The sequence below is a fragment of the Medicago sativa genome, chromosome 6, assembly GCF_051527215.1.
Source record: "Medicago sativa cultivar Bolivia chromosome 6, Bolivia_mono, whole genome shotgun sequence".
Classification (NCBI taxonomy): domain Eukaryota; kingdom Viridiplantae; phylum Streptophyta; class Magnoliopsida; order Fabales; family Fabaceae; genus Medicago; species Medicago sativa.
This window is the reverse complement of record NC_140754.1, coordinates 17502461-17507836: the sequence shown is the minus strand read 5'-3', so window position 1 is coordinate 17507836 and position 5376 is coordinate 17502461. Positions and strand designations below refer to the sequence as shown.

The following is a 5376-nucleotide window of genomic DNA, read 5'->3' as shown; positions in this document are numbered from 1 at the left end:
ATTGAATACCTATTAAAGCCTAATCAAGTCGAAACATGTACTAATCACTCTACCAATTACTGCCAATTGAATACCTATTAATGCTCACTTATAATGGCAATTAAGAACGTAGTTAATGGCTTGAAAACGTTATTAATGGCCATTAAAAATGTTTCACGCATACACATAAACATCCCTAAGTTTATGGCAATTGAAGATGTTTCGCGCATACATTTTTTAGGCCTTGCTGTTTCACGCATACACTAATTCATGTCGCATTAGGCTACTGACATTTCAATGTTTCACACATGGATTATTTACACCATATTGTGCTATCTCATACAGATTGGTAGGATGATATGCGTTTCAAGGTGAAATTTCCCTCGAATTTTACCACTAAAATATGCACTAATCACTCTACCAATTACTACCTATTAAAATTAATTATGACGTACTTATTTCAAAAAATAACACATATCATGGTTGATCCGATTTTGAATAGTAATTATTGCGTACTGTTAATGGCAATTATGAACGTAATTAATGGCTTAAAAACGCCGTTAATGGCCATTAAAAACGTCGTTAACGTCCTTTTAATCCACGGTACTCCACGCTTTTAGTTGATTTTACGCATTATGCACTAACCACTCTACCAATTACTACCTATTAAATACAATTATGACATACTTATTTCAAAAAATTATTGTTGTTTAAAGGTTGATTCGATTTTTTTTTTTTAGGGAAGGTTGATTCGATTTTGAATAGTAATTATGACGTAGTATTAATGGCAATTAGAAACGTAGTTAATGGCTTTAAAACGTCGTTAATGACAATTAAAAACTTTTGAATAGTAATTATTACCTTTAGAACACTACGATTATTCACATTTGAAACTGACGAAGAGAATTGCCAATTACCTATTTAAATACCACTTAGTTGTGCTATTACAACCATTCTCTACTTTAAGCAAATATATATCAAATATAACTCTTTCTTGCACTTGCTAATATGGCAAACACTTTCACCCCATCTCAGCTGTGACAGGTGGAAGGAGGTATTTGAAGTTGATTGTCTGTGTGGCCCATATATGGCTGATCCGTGATAAGGAAAATCCAGCCGATGTTAGCTTCATGAACATGATATTGGTTGATGAGAAGGTATATTATATGTTTCAATTGTATAAATAAATGATCCTTTTTTCAAGTTGCCACTATGATAACATATAATATGGTTTATTTTTGATGACATGTTATTTTTTGTTTAGCGAGGAAGGATCCATGCCACTGTTCGTAAGTTCCTGGTGCCAACGATTCAAGGAATGGTTGAAGAAGGAGGAACATATAAGTTAGAGAATGTCATGGTAGGATTTAATGAGGGACCTTACAAACTCTTGCCACACAAGCACAAACTTAACATGGCGGCAAATGCGAGATTTACTAAGGTGAATGCAGGCAATTTACCTCGGAACGTGTTTGAATTCATGTCTTTCAAAGACATTTTGATCTCTCCATCAGAGGACGTGGTTGCTGGTATGAAATCCTAACTTTTTTTTTTGCGAATTTGTTACTAGCTGTAATGTTAATGCATATTTTTTTGTTGTAGATGTCATTGGTCATGTAGTTGAGAAAGATGGTGTACGCGAAACCGAAAAGAATGGAAGAAAAAACAAAGTCATTGATCTTACACTCGAGGATTTAGAGTAAGATGTGCAATATATAACTTATCGGTTTATTTCAATTGATGACTTTATTCTCATGATCGAGTTGATTGTGTTATTTGGTGTTTCAAGAATACCAGGATCCGTTGCTCTCTTTGGGGTGAATTTGCAACTGATATTGAAAACTACTTTGCAACCCATGACAACACTAAGTCTGTTGTGTTGATTGTACAATTTGGCAATGTATGGTTACATTATTTTTCATTGATTCGATTAACTTTTATGTAGTAGGACCCGTGCGATAGCACGGGTCAATGGTCTAGTTTACTAAAGCTTAACCCGTAAAGCTAACCCTAAACCTAATTTTCCCCCCATTTTTTCATCCACTTTTCTAAACCATTGGATCTTGCGCATTTAGGCGCCATTCAATTTTAGCCATTGATCATATTATATTTTTCTCTTCTATTTTCCGAAACAACTATTTCGTATTTATCTCTTCTATTTTCCGAAACAACTATTTCATATTTATCTCTAATTATAATTTTGGTCATATCCGAAATTTGTTATCAATTCACTTAAATCCGAAATTTGTTTTCCTATAGTTTTGGCCATCCGAATCCTTATTTATTAATTAACCTAACAAATTTCCCTTTCAAAAAAAAAAAATTAACCTAACAAATTTCATTCGTATCCTCCTTTTTTTTTTTTTTTGAAACAAATATTTTCTACACTTTTACGATTGCAATTTAACATAACAAATTCCATCTAAAAAAATGCATCGCACAAATTTTATTCTTATCCTCGCCTTTTTTTTTTATGAAGCAAATATTTTGGTTATATATACGAAGCCCTAAACCTGTTTCTCTCGATAAAAATAAACCCTAAACCGTGGTAAATGCTTAATCCGTAAAGCTAACCCTAAACCTAATTTTTCCTCCCATTTTTTCATCCACTTTTCTAAGCCATTGGATCTTGCGCATTTAGGCGTCATTCAATTTTAGCCATTGATCATATTATATTTATCTCTTCTATTTTCCAAAACAACTATTTCGTATTTATCTCTTCTATTTTCCGAAACAACTATTTCATATTTATCTCTAATTATAATTTTGGTCATATCCGAAATTTGTTATCAATTCACTTAAATCCGAAATTTGTTTTCCTATAGTTTTGGCCATCCGAATCCTTATTTATTAATTAACCTAACAAATTTCCCTTTCAAAAAAAAAAAAAATTAACCTAACAAATTTCATTCGTATCCTCCTTTTTTTTTTTTTGAAACAAATATTTTCTACACTTTTACGATTGCAATTTAACATAACAAATTCCATCTAAAAAAATGCATCGCACAAATTTTATTCTTATCCTCGCCTTTTTTTTATGAAGCAAATATTTTGGTTATATATACGAAGCCCTAAACCTGTTTCTCTCGATAAAAATAAACCCTAAACCGTGGTAAATGCTTAATCCGTAAAGCTAACCCTAAACCTAATTTTTTCCCCCCATTTTTTCATCCACTTTACTAAGAACACAAAGGTGTTGTTTGTTACTTCTTTCTTTCATACGGTATAACTATAAATACACATGACCATGGCTGTGAATGTAACCTTCATCCTTGAATTTTCTTATCCATGAAAAAGAAGAAGAAATGGTAGGTGAGAAAGCATGAGTGTGGCCTGATAAATTCTTTCTAAAGAGGACCATAGTTTTTTTTTCTTTTGATAATAAGTGGTTTGTTGTTGTTCATGTTGTAAGATGTTGAACTGCTCACATCGTTGTTTGTGTTTTAGATGAAGATTGTCACGTGCGCCCCTTCCCATTACCTTTTTCTTTTTTGTTTCTTTAATTATAATATACACATGTGGCTTTTTCTTTTAAATTTAATTGAAAAATAATGCATGTGGCGTCCAACTCACTTAAGTGATGAGCCACGTGGGCGTTGATAGAGTCAAGATTAAGGGGACCTTAAAGTTGAAAAAAAAGGGTAAACTTAGGGGGTTAAAAAGTGGTTTTTTTTAATAGGGGACCAAAATTGCAACTATGATAAAGTTAGGGGCCAAAAGTGCGTTTAAGTCTTTTAAATAAGATTTGGGTAGAAGAAAATCCAAAAGAAATTTGGGATCCATTTCCAATTAATATAATCCTTCTTTTATTTTTCAAAAAAAATATATAAAATCAATTCAATCAAACTCAATTTTGGTCACCGCATAATCAAACACATGCATAGTAGCTTCTAAAATTGTTTAGTTTAAGTCGATTCTCCAACATGGGTATAATCCGTTGTCGCCCTTTATCATATTTATATTCATGATTTCATATTACTATGATATTTAACTATTGTTATTGTCACACTAAATATCGTATAAGAAATTTTCCCTTTTCTTAACCATTAATTAAAATAATATTTAAACGAATTTAAAAAACACGGTAATAAAATATAGTATATATAGACATAATTATATTTTTAATTTTTAATTTATTTACATACTTTATATTTAACTTATTACAATTTATAGTTTCTTTATCTATATCTAATGAAATTTTATGTTTATAAATAAATATGTTTAGTTCCTATAAAATCACGACATTTTTAAGTTTACTCTGGAATTTTAAACGGTTATGTGACTATTCATTTGTTTGCTAACAAATATGTGTGCTGGTATTCTCCTAATATAATTTTTGGTATACTTTTTTAATTTTATAATTGAAACTATGGTTCCCTTACTAAATTAGTTACTAATCAATCAATGTATGGTAACTGATTTGTTCGGTGAGGAATCGATGGAGGCAACGGTGGTGAAAAGTGTTCTGATACAGTGGCGATGAGTCTTTACGGTGGAATGGAAGGTGCATGCAGGCACGTTAGCTCTACGAGACTAAAGTCAGTAGAGAAACAAATACAATTAATAACTCCGACGATGGATCTGTTGTTGAGCTTAGTGTGGATTGTGCTGCGCCAAACAATTCAAATGTTCAGATGGTAATTATTACATTAATCTTTCATGAGTCCGTAAAGGTTTAATCCGTAACACAATTGATCAAATTGTTTGCCGCCAATGTCTGCAGGATGTACCAGAGGCTGAGGACTCATGCAGCAATACATGTGTGATTGACACACCAACCACCAAAACAGGTGCTAAGAGGTCCTCTAAAAGCATTGACTATGTGGCTGTTGATGATGATGAAGCTGGCCAGACGTCGGCCACAAAACCTACCAGAGTTGTTCGTGTCAAAATTGAGCACAAGGACGACAAAGATGTTTAGCTTGCTCGAATGCTAGAGCCGTTTGCTTTGTTATCGAATTCCTTCAATCTGCATAAATCAGACATTAAATAATCTGTGTTTTTTCCTTTTGTTTTTTACAGTTTGGTTTTTAATTTTCTTCAAGTTGCTGTGTCAGCTATATTTACTTAGCTAAGGAAACTTTTTCCAGTCCACCTAAATAAATTTATTCATTGCCATAAGTATTAATTCAACAATTTATTATGTCTTTTATTAGCGCTTCGACCTCTAAATGTACGAAATTTATTTTTAGATTTACCTCCGGAAGGTGTTAATATTTTTCTGAATGTTAGATAGTCATTCACCAAGTTGGTATGCTTGATGAAGAAAACCCAATACTGATTCGGCTTGAGTAACTAGATCCCACGCATTCACATGTTAAATTAAAAGTACAAATTGATAAAACCAAGTTAGTATGCTTGCCTTTGCTTAGTATGTGTTTAAGCGAAGGAACATTT

At 32.2% G+C, this 5376-nt stretch overlaps 2 long non-coding RNA genes across 2 annotated transcripts; both read left to right on the top strand.

Annotated features, from left to right (window-relative positions):
- Positions 1 to 1254: 1254 nt before the first annotated feature.
- LOC146913312 (uncharacterized) lies at positions 1255 to 1669 on the top strand. The gene is made up of 2 exons (XR_015013395.1): positions 1255 to 1420; positions 1582 to 1669. It is a non-coding gene; the product is annotated as an uncharacterized LOC146913312 (long non-coding RNA).
- A 2759-nt stretch (positions 1670 to 4428) lies between these two features.
- On the top strand, positions 4429 to 5023 carry LOC146913311 (uncharacterized). The gene is made up of 2 exons (XR_015013394.1): positions 4429 to 4616; positions 4703 to 5023. It is a non-coding gene; the product is annotated as an uncharacterized LOC146913311 (long non-coding RNA).
- Positions 5024 to 5376: the final 353 nt, after the last annotated feature.